Genomic DNA, 14754 nt, shown 5'->3' on the forward strand with positions numbered 1-14754 from the left:
TTATTTTAAATTAATTGCTGGTTTACATCCCAGAGCTTTTATTATCTGTGCATATTTAGCTGGAAATGCACTTGGAAATGTGACAAATTTCATGCATCATTAAGCACTTTAAATAATTAATAGTTGATTATTTTCTCTTTTAAGATGGCCTCATTTATAAATCTGCCTCAGCAATGAGATTGGCCTTTAGGTTAAAATGAAGCTGCATTTCTATTTAGAAAACCGTTCTTTATTTAGAGAGGATAACAAATGACACTGTCAAGATTTATGCTTTGTAAAGGGCAAAAGGCTTGGCCAATGTTATACAAACATTAAGTGGAGAGATCAATAATGATTGTAATAATGCAATGGTGAAATTGGTGTTTTTAGTGGCTGACCCCTGGGACTCACTGCTAAGCCACTGATTATAATTTATAAACAAGACACACCCATTGCCCAGTGCTCTCCTCTGAGCAGGATGATAGCAGTGACCACTGAAACTGGAGGGCCTCCCTTCCGCCCGCCGTCCACCAACAGGAGGTTTGAGCTCCTGTCTTTGTGCTGTCCTTCCTGGAGAGTTGAGTAAGACCTGGACAGCTTTTAGAGCAGGCTCTTGCTGGTGGTTCAGATGGTTAAGAATCTGCCTGCAATGCAGGAGACCCAGGTTTGATTCTTGGGTCTGGAAGATCCTGTGGAGAAAGGAATAGCTAGCCCCGCCCACATTTTCATCTAGAGAATTCCATGGACAAAGGAGGGCTGAGCAACTTTCACTTTTTTGATGAGAGGGGTTGACATTCTCCAGATTGTGAATACAGTTCTCCAGTTTCCTGATAAACTTTCCAAGTTGTATCCATCTTGAAAGGAGTCTTCAATAAAACACCATGTAAGCTTCTGTGACTAATCAGTTTCATACTCCAGAGAAAAGGACAAGAAAGTAAGTTGTTCCTAGAAAGAAGTCCTAATGTCACAGTACACATGTAGCTAAATAAGATTTTAGGAAGCCGCAAACCCAAGCCCTTCTCCACAGTAAGGCATTAAGCAACATTTCCATTTAAGCACGACACTAACCTCAGAAGTCCCCCAAATTTGTAAGACAAAAGGTCAAAACCAACCTTCCACTAGATTAACAAAAATAAAATTTTGCTTACTAGTCTGACCTCTAGCTCATCTCATAAAGAACCTGCCCATCACCCTTTAAATGTATCTGAAAATGTAGAGTCCAGAATGAGTTGCTTCAGGGGACACTGTAGGTGCTCAACAGAGTGGTGGTGATTTAGGGTTCACACAAAAAGCAGAAACACTTGGCCTGGAATTGACACCCCAGTAGTTGGACAGGCTTCCCACAAGGGAAGGGAGAAAGAACCTTACTTGCAGATTTTGACAGTCCAAGCTCATTTGATCCTCTTAATAGTCCAACAGGGTAAATATGATCCTTTCCAATTTCCAAATTGGAGTATGGTGGCTTAGAGAGGTTTTAAATTAACAATTGCAATATTTATCTAAGTAAATGGCAATGACTGTCTAGTTCCAAAGGATTTGGGAAAGATAGATGGAGAAGAAAGGGGAAAATGTGACTTAAGAATTAAAACAATTACACAAACTGCATTGCTTGTAGTAAGCAGATGTTAAGATAGTGGAATAAAATATAAAAAGTTATGAAACGCCAACTTCAGCTTATTTTTCTTAGAGAAAATTTTTCAGTCTGGGAATCAGAAGTGGTCCCACCCACTTCTCAAAGAATCTGAAAGTATATTTCAACTTGCAAATTATGAAACACTGTTCTAATCATGTAGATGCTTCATTTTATTATAGATCCTTCTTGTAGAGATAGTTAGCTGAAAGGCTAATAAAAATGTAGCTTGTACTTAAAACCTTGGCCCTTCTGGACTTGTTCTGCTCTGTGAGTGGGTTGACTCTCCTCCAGTTATGTGGGAAATGTATAAATCTTGGAGCAGTGAAAGTCTTCGGGGAGGTATTGACTTTTTATGGATGTAATTATTTTATGAATGATCACAATGTTTTAAGCCTTAGAGTGATATTTCACAGTGAGTTATGGTGTTTCACTGCATTAATATTTTCCTGGATCCTTCAGTCCCCAGAAAGTTCCAGAGCAGAGAGAGCAGGCTTCATAATCGCAGGGCTGAGCCCAGGGAAACCTGATATTAAGTAAGGAGAGATGCCATTGGGAATGTGTATACAGACTCTTTCTTAACCCAACTCAGGCCTGGAAATGCAAAATGGATGGATTTATTATAACCATTAAGAATGTGTCTCGGAACACCAGCAGCTGAAAGACCACAAGAACTCTAACAGCTTCCCCTGTCTTATCCTTACCTCCTCACCTCTGCTTCTTTCTGTGTATCTGATTATTCCCTCCTTCTTTAGAATACTTTAAAAAAAAATTTTAGTGAATAGTGCTTTTTTGACCCACACCATTCAGTGGAAAATTTGATGGCTCCATTTTATGCATTTCTGTCCGAACAATAAAAAATGCCAGCGCAGACTGAGGTTGCAAACTGCAGGCTACATATCATGGTCCCAGGCAGGGATTCTGATAGGGCTACCTCCAGTGTGGAGTCCAGTCCTAAGCTTACCCCCCACTGTGGACCTCGGAGGTGGAGGAGACTTGCAGTATCACCCTGCATCCACTTGTATTCCAGAAACAAACACTGTGACCACAAAGTGAGCTCATTACTCCAGAAACTCACTTACAAAAATAAAAACACAAATTGTTTCTGCAAAAGATGGACACCTGTATGACTAGACACAATTTTTCTCTTCCACTCTAACATAAAGCAATTGAAATGAAGAATGAAAATCAGATATAGGAGGAAGCTCACTAAGCACTGAAATGACGAAAAGGAATGTTAAACATCAATATATAATTTCCTCTGAGGGTAATCATAGATGTGACCGTGGGACTAAGTTTTCATAGTGAATTTTGAGAGGAAATCCTGGTGAAATTCAAAGTTTCAAAGACCAGGGTTGGAAACAGAAGACAAGTTTAAAGTTATTCCTTTACATGAACTCACTGTGTTCTCCAAAGACAATCAATAGTTAGAAATGGCTGTATGACATCAAGGTGCAACTGAACCAACAGAAAGCATAAGAGAATGGAAAATATTCTTGGATAGAACCTCACCAGCACAGGGAGGCTTTTTGCAATTGAAAGCTGTCAAATATCATGACAGCCCACCTGACTCCTGCAGCCAATGGCAGGAGCAGAAGCAGGCAGGTAAATAAAGATGAAGTCCAAGAAGAACCCATCCATGTGACAATGGGACCAATGGGACAGGGGACAAGCAGAAAGAAATACCTTTGTTTTAGAATTATTGTCCCCCCAAAATTTCTTTATGGTATCTATGAAAACCTGGGAATCATAAAAGAAAGATAAATAGATCATCATTATTACTTAATGGATGGCACAAGGGGCAGTAAAAAGAACTATGCCAAATGTCATGGCTTAAACAGTACGCATCTATTTAGCATATGAGCCCCGTGGATCAGTGAGAAAGACTAGACTCGGTTTCTACATTTAGTGGTGCAGTCACAGATGCACAAGTTGGTTGGCCGTCATTTGGGATGACATATGCAACTTGCCATATATGCCAAACCAGCTGTGTGCTCAGCTGTGTCTTACTCTTTGCAACCCCATGGGCTGTAGCCCACCAGGCTCCTCTGTCCATGAGGATTCTCCAGGCAAGAATCCTGGAGTGGGTTGCCATGCCCTCCTCCAGGGGATCTTCCCAACCTAGGGATCAAACCCAGGTCTCCCAAATTGCAGGTGGATTATTTGCCATCTGAGCCACCAGGGAACTTCAATGAGCCTTTACCTGGAAGAAGCAGAACTTCTGGGGGAGATGTCCAGGGCTCCTTGAAGCATAGACTTAGAACAACACAAGCCACTTTTGCTTTCCCTCCTACTCATGAAGGCAATTGACAGGCTCAATCCAGATTCAAAGGGTAGAAAATATATCCATCTTTTAATGGTAAGAGTTACAAGGTAATATTGCAAAGGGTGTGGACACAGGAAGAGGTGGAAAATTGAAATGAGTTTTGTAATTAATACATCAGAACATACAAAAATTAAAATAAAATTTAAAAAATAATTATTTTAAGAATTAATTGATAGAAAGTATCTACTTTTTCTCTGAAGGAATATTAAAACATGTGAGAGTAAAAATAGACAAATGAGATTTTAAGTCAAGAGAAAAGAGGAGGCTAACTTAAGAAAAAATAGTTGTTACCACACCATAATTTAAGATGCCTGTAAAAGATGGTACAAATTATAATTGGTGATGCAAACAAGTGAATCTGAAGGGGTCATGTCTGGGAGATTTTTACTGAATAGAGATGAAGAGCAGATATGAATAGCAATTAGAGAAGAAATGATGAAAACGAGCCCTGAAGTCAGTCAGACCTGTAAACTCCTCATGGTTTCTCTGAAAGTATATGACACAAATGGAGGGAAACACTAACAGAGATTTAATAAAAAGAAAATATTTTTAAGCTGAGGAAAGATCTAAACAGGTTAATCCAAACAAGTCACTGAGTGTCAAGAAAAATATAATAAAAGCAACAGAAACAAACTACTGTATAATATTTGATTGTATGTATATACAATTTTGTATCCATTCACCTGCTGACAGACACTCCCATCGTCCCCATGTCTTGACCATTGTGAATAATGCTGCAGTGAATGTAGGGGAACAGGTATCTCTTTCAAATACTAACTTCAATTCTACTGCATAAATAAAAGGAAGTGAGATGGCAGGATCGTATGGTAGTGCTATTTTTAATTTTTTTAAATCTCCATAATATTTCCTAAGTGGCTGCACCATTTTACATTTCCATCCCCAGTGCACAGAGGTTCAGTTTCCCCACACCTTTGCCAACACTTATCTTTTTATTCCTTTTTTAAAAAAATAATACCCATCCTAAAGGATGAAATGGTATCCCAATGTGGTTTTGATGTGCATTTCTCTGATCATTAGTGATCTTGAGCAACATTTTGTGTATCTGTTGGCCATTTGTATGTCTATTCAAGTTCTTTGCCCATTTTTAAATCAACCTAATTTTTATTTTTTGCTATTGAATCCTATGTGTTCCCTGTATATTTTGGAAATTAACCCCTTATGAAGCATTTGATTTGCAAACACTTTTTTCCCTTTCTGTAGGTTTCCTTTTACTCTATTGATTGCTTCCTTTGCTGTAAGGAAATCCCACAATTTGTGACAACATTGATGCACATAGAGGAGGTTATGCTCAGTGCAATGTCAGTCACAAATGGATGAATACTGTGTGATTCCACTTACGTGACATGTTTACTGAAGCTAACTTAAAGAAACAGAACAAAGAATGATGGCTGCTAGGGAAAGGGCTGGGAGTTGGGGGGGGGGGGGCGGAGAAGAAATGGAGAGTTGTTGCTCAGTGAGAACAGAGTTGTAGTTACACCAGATAACTATAAGAATGACTCAAGAGGTCTGCTGTACGGCAGGGTGCCCAGAGTTAACTACAATGCTGTGCACTTCAAAATGCGCTGAAATGATAGATACATGTTGTGTTCTCAGCAGAAAATAACAGCAAAGGGACACAGGAATTTTTGTTCATGTTGGGGACGTTTATTACCTTGATTATGGAGGTAATATCTTGGGGGGATTGATTTATCCAGACTCACCAAACTTGTATATATTAAATATATGCAGTTTATCATATACCAATCATACTTCAATAAAGCTGTGAAAAATATTTCAATAAAATAGAGCAACATGCAGCCATAAAAGACAAATTAGGGAAAATATGAAATCAATGACTTTAAAAATTTAGAGCATCTTAATTATCAAATTTCATTTCTTTAAATAAACACTATAATACAAAAGCCAGTCTTCTCAGGTGGTACTAGTGGTAAAGAACCTGCCTGTCAATGCAGGAGACATAAGAGACGCGGGTTCGATCCCTAGATGGGGAAGATTCCCTGAGGAGGGGATGGTAACCCACTCCAGTATTCTTTCCTGGAGAATCCCATGGACAGAGGAGCCTGGTGGGTTACAGTCCAAAGAGTTGCAAAGAGTTGGACACAACTGAGGCGACTTAGCACACACACACACTCATATAACAGTCACTAACAAAAAGAGTCAAACACAAATACATGAAAAGGCAGAAAATCTATACTGAAGTTAAAGACAAGTCCTTTCAAACTTACAAAGAATAGATGATTCTTATTCCAAATCATGAAAGGGAAATAAAAAGTTGAATGTCTTCCATTTGCTTTTATAAATCCAACATAAGACTGTGATCGAATCTAGTCAAAGCAATTTAAAGAACAGTGAATCTTCATATGTGCATGCTGACATCCTGACTATAATTTGAACAGATTTATTTTAGCTTTGTTTAAAAACTTTTTATTGTGACCATGATATGATAATTCAAGAACATTTTAATATTAGCAGAAAACTAATACTATATACCGTTAGACTGATAATTAGAGGGAGAAAAAGGTGTATTACTGTTTTGAGTAATTCTAAAACAGATCTCATAAAACCAGAAGTCTATTACTTGCAAATATTTACTAAACCAGTAATAAATTTATATAAGCTGAACATAACAAAAAAACTCATGTAAAAACAATGGAAATCATAATTAGTAGAGGTGTCATGTACAAGTCTTAGAAAGCCCAAAAATATTTCTACCACTTCTGTTGACTAACACTCTTTGGGCCATCTATCTCTCTAGAAGGCAAAATGTAAATAAGAGGCGTAAATATTAAGAAAGATAAACAATAATCATGACTTATGCATTTTTGCACACCAAAAGAACAAACAGAGGGCTCTTGAAATAACAGCAGTTCACTAATAAGGTGATACACAAAGCAAATATTAAAGTAATTCTTCTTCTATAGCAAGATGCATTTTGCAAATACAAAAGTTGCTTTTCAAAGTTTCCAAAAATTATAAAGTACTTACAAATATATTCAACTGGAAATGTATGAGCTTATGCAAGCAAATTTATATAACATTGCTGAGGGAAATAAAAGTAGATTAGATGGAGAGACATATCAAGTTCCAAAATGGGATTTTTCCATAGAGTAAGGATTTTCATTGCTGTAATTTTAACAAAATTTTGATAAAATCATGTTAAGATTATTCTGAAATGTGTCAAGGTTATTCTAAATGTCATCTGGAAGAAATATTGAAGGGGATGGAATAAGAGTCAGGTTTTGTTTGTGTAGAATGGATCAGAGGTAGGCACAGAACTCCATTGTTCCCTAATAAAATTAACAACAGTAGCAAGGACAAAGGGCAAGTGATTAAAATACCTCAACCTTTCATTTACATTGAAAAGAGGACATTAATCTCAACTATTCACATGTTAATTTGTCACTTGAATATTAAAACTTAGATAAAACATTTTTCAAGAATACAGCAGCTCTTCTCAAAAATACTCATATAAAAAAATCAGTTTTGTAAAACTGTATACATAAATTTGGGAACCATTCATGATCCTTCCTTTTTTAGGCTTGGAACACAACCTTCTACAGTGATTTGTGACCTTGGATGAGTTACTGTACCTCTTTGCATACATGCTAAGTTGCTTCAGTCATAACTGACTGTTTGCAACCCTATGGTCTGTAGCCCACAAGGTTTCTCTGTCCATGGGATTCTCCAGGCAGGAATACTTAAGAGGCTTGCCATGCCCTCCTCCAGGGTATCTTCTTGATCCAAGGATTGAACCCAGGTCTCCCTCACCTCCTGCACTGGTAGGCATGTTCTCTACCACTAGCGCCATCTGGGAAGCCCAAATTTATTTGTCAATGAAAATAACAGCAATCCCAACTTCCTATGGTTAAAATAGATGTTCAGTGTGGCTAGGGGCTTCCCGTGTGGCTCAGCTGGTAAAGAATCTGCCTGCAATGCAGGAGACCTGGGTTCTATCCCTGGGTTGGGAAGATCTCCTAGAGAAGGGAAAAGCTACCCAGCCCAGTATTCTGGCCTAGAGAATTCCGTGGACAGTCCATAGGGTGGCAAAGAGTCAGACATGACTGAGCGACTTTCACTTTCACTAATGTGGCTAGAATAGATTTTTTTTAAATTATGAAGTTCCTATCTCGATTTGGAGGTAAATATGTTAAAAATCAAGGGGCTTCCCCAGTGACTCAGTGGTAAAGACCCGCTGGATTTGCAGGAGACACAGAAGACATGGGTTCACTAGGAGTCTGAAGATGCCCTGAAGGAGGACATGGCAACCCACTCCAGTACACTTGCCTGGAGAGTCCCATGGACAGAGGGGCCTGGCAGGCCCAGTTCACGGGTCACAAAGAGTCGGACACGACGGAAGCAACTTGAAAGCGTGTGCGTATGCATGTTAAATATCAGTGGCCTAAAATATTTCCATCATTTTTTAAAGTTTTACTGGAGTATAGTTAATTTACAATGTTGTATTAATTTCAGGTGTATGGCAAAGTGAATCACTTATACATATGTACATATCCACACTTCTTTTTTTTTTTTTTCCCAAATAGGCCATTATAGAGTATTGAGTAGAGTTCTCTGTGTGATAGAGTAGGTCCTTTAGTTCAGTTCAGTTGCTCAGTCATGTCCGATTCTTTGTGACCCCATGGACTACAGCACACCAGGCCTCCCTGTCCATCACCAACTCCTGGAGTTGACTCAAACTCATGTCCATCAAGTCAGTGATGCCATCCAACCATCTCATCCTCTGTCGTCCCCTTCTCCTCCTGCCCCCAATCCCTCCCAGCATCAGGGTCTCTTCTAATGAGTCAACTCTTCGCATGAGGTGGCCAAAGTATTGGAGTTTCAGCTTCAGCATCAGTCCGTCCAGTGAACACCCAGGACTGATCTCCTTTAGGATGGACTGGCTGGACCTCCTCGCAGTCCAAGGGACTCTTGTTCTCTATTTTATGTGTAGTAGTGGGTATGCGTCAACCTCAGTTTCCCAGTTCATCCCTCGCTGTGCCAGAGAGTGTGACTGTAACACACTTTTCTTCACATGTCTCTTGCATACCTACTGAGTAGGGTGAGAAGCATGGTCCGTGCAAGTAGTAAAAGAATAAAAATTTCTTTCCTTCCGCACAGTTAAGATTTACTAAAAAGAGCCCACTATGCAATTATGCCAACATAAGTAATTTGGAGAAAGTTAACAAGGTTTCTATAAGAGGAAACATGGTGCATGTTTCTAGGATCTACCTGAAAGTAAGTAAATAAGCATGGTGACAAAATTGTGTTTTCCTTTGGCAAAATCTCAGCTGGAAAGATATAAAATAAATTATCATTAAGGTTGGGAGCAATGTTTTATCATGAATAAGGAACTGGAAATTGAAATATGCTCCTGCCACTAGATTAATCTTCCTGTGGTATTCGATTTTATTCCTCTACTCAAAAATCAATGCATTCCCAACACCTATCAAATATTATGTGAATTACTTAGTCAAGTATTTAATGCCCATGATGTACTAACTCGAATTTCTCTCTGCTTAAAGTCCCCTTGTGCTCCCCTTGAGCACTGCTCACTGGATATATAAGCCACATATGCCATTTTTAACATTCTAGTAGGCACATTAAAAAAGTAAAGAGAAACCAATGACATCAATTTTAAGCACTTATATTTAACCAAGTATATTCAAAATATAATTGCTGCATCTGGGATTAATATAAAAATTAATCACGTGATTTCAGTTGCTTGTGGTAAGTCTTCTGTACCTCGTATGTACTTAACTTTTAGAACACAGCTCAGTTCAGACCAGTCACGTCGTGAATATTCAGCAGCACATGTGGCCAGTGGCCGCAGTGTTGAGCGATGGAAACCTGGTTGAACTGTTACTGACAGTGGGTTCTGGCTGCTTGCCCCTCATAAAGCAATAAAGAGGCAAGGTTGTTGGGGAAGACTTGTTCAACGGCCTACTCCCCCCACACCCTGGGCAATCAATGGGCAGTAGCTGAGGGAGGGGCTACGTGTGGACACAGCAGTCAGCTCTGGTGGTCACCTTGAGACTGGCCATGTGGTGCTCCTACCAGTCTTCTTGACTACGTGCAGCTCGTCATCAGTTGCAGGGTCAGTTTTTTCCCATTTGCTGGAGGCCAGTTCTCGGAACTGTGGCCACTCATGTCATGGCTGCAACCTGGTCATCACATAGTTACCTTCTTCCACCTGGGGGCACTTTCAGTCTCTACAAAACATCTCATATAACATGGTTTAGAATATTATCTATAGCTCTTGGGAAGGAAATAAAGGCCCCTGGCTTTGCTTATCAACTATTATTATTTTGTCCTATTCGACATCTTTCCTTTGCTTCTATATTTTCTCACTTCTCTGATTAAAATTATTTGGCTCAACTTTTTCTACTGATAAAAGGCAGGTGGAGGACTTGGGAGAGGGAATCATAGAGAATTAAATCACTAATTTGATTCTTCATCTCTTCAATATATGGGTTTCCCTCATAGCTCAGTAGGTAAAGAATCTGCCTGCAATGCAGGAGACCCCGGTTTGATCCCTGGGTCAGGAAGATCCCCTGGAGAAGGGATAGGCTACCCACTCCAGTATTCTTGGGTTTCCCTTGTGGCTTAGCTGGTAAAGAATCCACCTGTAATGTGGGAGACCTGGGTTGATCCCTGCATTGGGAAGATTCCCTGGAGAAGGGAAAAGCTACCCACTTCAGTATTCTGACCTGGAGAATTCCATGAACTGTATAGTCCATGGGGTCTCAAAGAGTCGGACACGACTGAGTGACTTTCACTTTCACTCACACTCAATATATGAGTTGATGCTATGCATCCTGTGCCTTCGAGGCATGTTATCCATGGTAGAGCAGCAACCGACATCTTCCACAGCCTCTTCGGTGAGAATTCCCTTTGTGTCATATTCAGTGGTCCCCCAACAGAACGTCCTCGACACACGGTGTGAGAGGTAGGGGAGGGCCCTTTTGATGTTCTAGCTCATGTTGGCTCACAGTCAGATGGATGACAACAGGCGCGGCTGCTTCTGAGCTGTGCTCCCTGCCAGCCGTGCTCATCACCCCAAATACGGCAGCATCACAGACAGTGTCGGTCCTTCTCTTTCAGCGGCAGGAGCTCTGGGTCCTTCATCTTCATAATGATAGCTCTCACCATCCTCTCCTCACCACACACCCATCTAACATACAATGCATCTTGCACATTTTTAATATTTTTTTCTTGGAACATCATGATAAATAAAAGGGAACAGTCTGATCTCTCCCACAATGCTGCTAGGCCTAGCTTTCACACCTGTATAGAAATGGAATATGCCATGAAACGGCCTATTTTGCAGATCCCAGAGGTAGTGAAATGCCAAGCAGACAGTGATAAATTGCAGGAAAAAGGAAGCTCACAAGGCTCTGTGAGTGAGTGAAATCTCACAAATGATCTCTGCTGGGAAGGAGGGGAAGAAAATGCATCTGAAAAGAAAATCTATGCTATTTATAAAATGATGTGCTCTGAACTCTCATTTTCAGGGCAATAATGGATGGAGAAAGAGACGGGCTGAATCTTAAGCACCACAGGGCCATGAGTTGCTAAGTTAGCTTAAGAAAGCCAGTAAAACTGACCGCAAATCAGCCAAGAATTAGAAAAGTGCTATTACACTGGCCAAAGTCTCAGTTTGAACGTAAGACCAGCCAGTTTCAAACGGGTTAACAGATATGGTTCACAGGAGAGACTAGTAGTCAGAAATTCAGAAACAGATGTGTGTTCTGGGATGGGGTCAACCCTGGAGAATGGAAGAGTGAACACAGATCGCGAAAAGGTGGCACACCCTGCAGAGAGAAAGCAGAAAAGCGGCCAGGAGCCGGGCTGATCTCCTGACAAGCAAAGTCATCAAGGCTCAAAGAGTTGAATGCATGACACCTTCCACAAGGCTTTGAGGCCCAGCAAAGTAGGTCTGGGGCCTGTTGGATTTTGTGTGGTGCAGTGGGAAGAGCGGACAGTGCCCTATTCTCTTAACCAGGTTATCATCCTAATTGTTGGTCTCCGGGAGAAAGACAAAGTCCAAGGGAACAGAGGAGTCCAGAGTGGATATTCAGACACAGGAATGAGAAGCCAAATCATCAGGAAACAAGCAGGTCCGGAGTTGAGGGGCTCGTGTGGAGCCATCTCAGCTGACGGCGCACAGACTCACACATCCACGGGGTCCAGTGCCAGCGCGTGTCTGAAGCTGCTGGTGGCAGATGTGTGGATTTGCTTGTGAGGACACAGTTTCTGAGACACAAGGGGTCAAACAAGTTGGTAGCAAATGCCGTCTATACCTCGACTACTTCAGTTCTAACCAACTGAATAATATAGTGGATACAGTTAGAGGAAAAGGCAATAAAAATACACGCAAGTCATCCTTTGGAGTGAAATTGCATCTCAGCACACTCAGCACAGTCAATTAACTCCTCCTTGTCTATTCCTCTTGCTAGTGGCAAAATCCCAATTCTCTACCCAGTTTTGATGGCAAAATCAGCATAGTATATCTAAGTAGAAGATATCCGGAACTCTCTAAGCTTTTGGAATCAAAATAATCTGAAAGCAGCCATGCTGGAGGGCTCCATATTCCCTGACATAGCTGCACCAAAAAGTCAGGTCATGGGGCTTCTCACCATCACATTAGGCATCTCGTATGCAAAAATGACCTTGGCTAGCTACACTGGAAGCAGCACATAAAAGCTAGTCTAAATATGAACTATGAACAGAAATCTAGCTTCCTAGATGCCTTCCACCATACCTGTGACAAACAATAAACTACAGTAGTCCCTTTGTATCCCTGGGGGATTAGTTCCAGGACATCAGCACATAACAAAATATGTGGATGCTCATTTATATAAAACAACATACTTTTGCATATAGCTGATGCACAACCTCTGGTATACATTAAATCATTTCTAGATTACTTGCAATGTCTATTACAATGTCAATGCTATGTAAATAATGGCCAGCAGGCAGCAATTTTCTCAAATTCATTTTTCAAATATTTTGACCCAAAGTTGGTTGAACCCATGGATGCAGAACCTGCAGATAGAGGGTAGACTGTACATAATGTTTAAGTTACCCACTAGGAAAATCACTGTTTCTATATATATTCTTAATTCTGTAAGACTAGGAGAAGATGAAATAAATTACATAAACCTAACTCAACTATCATTTTAACTGACATAGAAGAAAAGGTATCAAATAGAAATAAAGTTGACATGAAGAAATCCAAAAAAGTGTGCCCTTTCTTTTCATGATCATACAGTCTTTTATTCAAGAATAATTAACTTTAAAAATTTAACTGTATACCAATCTCTTAATGTATTTGCAATATAAAATAGTGAAAAATCATACTTAACATATAACATTAAAATATGTTTCAGTCATCCAAATGTCCAGAATACAAACCAAAATTATTTGCCATACAAAGAAGAAAATCTCAACTTACATGGGATAGGACAGCAGATCTCAAACTAAAACTAAGACACAGAAATTATCTAACAATCAATTTTCAGAAGTCTTAAACAAATGGAAATATATACATGAAACAGAAGTTAGAAAGAAGAAACGAGCTAGAAAGAAGAACCAAATGGAAAGATTGGAGCTGAAAAATACAATAATCAAGATGAGTCAAATAATTAAAATATATAAACAATAGATATGAAAATTTAGAATACAGATAGATGAATCAAACTCTGATTTACTGTAAATCCACAATGTTTCATTGGAAAGAGATAAAAATGGATCAGTGGAGCAGACTAGCACTCAGAAATTTTGAGTAAAACCTGTACACACTGCTTTTAATAACTTTATTTGTGAATGCTAAAAACTGGAAACTATTCAAATTCCTTCATTATGTGAATGGATAAAATATCTGGGATATAACCATACAATGGAATAGTAGTCAGCAGTAAAAATGAACCAACTACTGGATGTTGAAATATTCTTTAGATGTGAATGAAATCTAGTTGATTTTTGGTATTGTTCAGCTATCAATACTGATTTGCACGCTGGATCTATTACGGATGCAGAGATGCTGAGATTGCCAAATGTATTAGTAGTTACAACTCCTTTATCACTGTGTCATGTCTCTATATCCATGATAATTTTCCTTGGTCTTAATTCTGTTCTGTCTGAAATTAGTGTAACTCTCTTTCTATGAGTATTATCATGGTATATTTTGCTCCAACCTTTTTCATCTATCTGAGTCTTTATATTTCAAATGAGCCTCTTGTAGACAACACATAGCTTAAACTTGCTTTCTGGATTTACTCTGACAACCCTTACATTTTTTTTTTTTTTCTTTCTTTAAAAATATGGAACGCTTCACGAATTTGCGTGTCATCCTTGCGCAGGGGCCATGCTAATCTTCTCTGTATCGTTCCAATTTTAGTATATGTGCTGCCAAAGCGAGCACAACCCTTACATTTTAATTGGTGTATTTAGACTCTTGATCTTTAAAGGAATAATTGATATGGTGGGACTAATATCTACCGTATTTGTTACCATTTTTAAAGTATTTGCTTTTGGTCTTTGTTTCCCTATGTGTGTGCGTGTTTCACTCTTTTTCTATATTCTCTAATTTCAATTCAAAATTTTGTCTTTTTCCTTCTTCTCTCCTATCTTAACATATCAACTACTTAAAACAAAAACTTTTTAGTAGTTGTTTCTGAGTTTGATATATACATTTAAAACTAATTCAAACCCCCTTTCAAATCACACTTTCCTACTTACAGGGCAGTTCAATTACCTGATAATAAAGTATTCCCAATTCCACCGTCTCCTTTTGTATAAC

At 39.2% G+C, this 14754-nt stretch overlaps 1 non-coding gene across 1 annotated transcript; it reads right to left on the reverse strand.

Moving 5' to 3' along the window:
- Positions 1 to 14269: 14269 nt before the first annotated feature.
- On the reverse strand, positions 14270 to 14376 carry LOC133073251 (U6 spliceosomal RNA). Its single transcript, XR_009696948.1, has one exon. It is a non-coding gene; the product is annotated as a U6 spliceosomal RNA (small nuclear RNA).
- Positions 14377 to 14754: the final 378 nt, after the last annotated feature.

This window comes from Dama dama, chromosome 18 (genome assembly GCF_033118175.1).
Source record: "Dama dama isolate Ldn47 chromosome 18, ASM3311817v1, whole genome shotgun sequence".
In the NCBI taxonomy this organism is placed as follows: domain Eukaryota; kingdom Metazoa; phylum Chordata; class Mammalia; order Artiodactyla; family Cervidae; genus Dama; species Dama dama.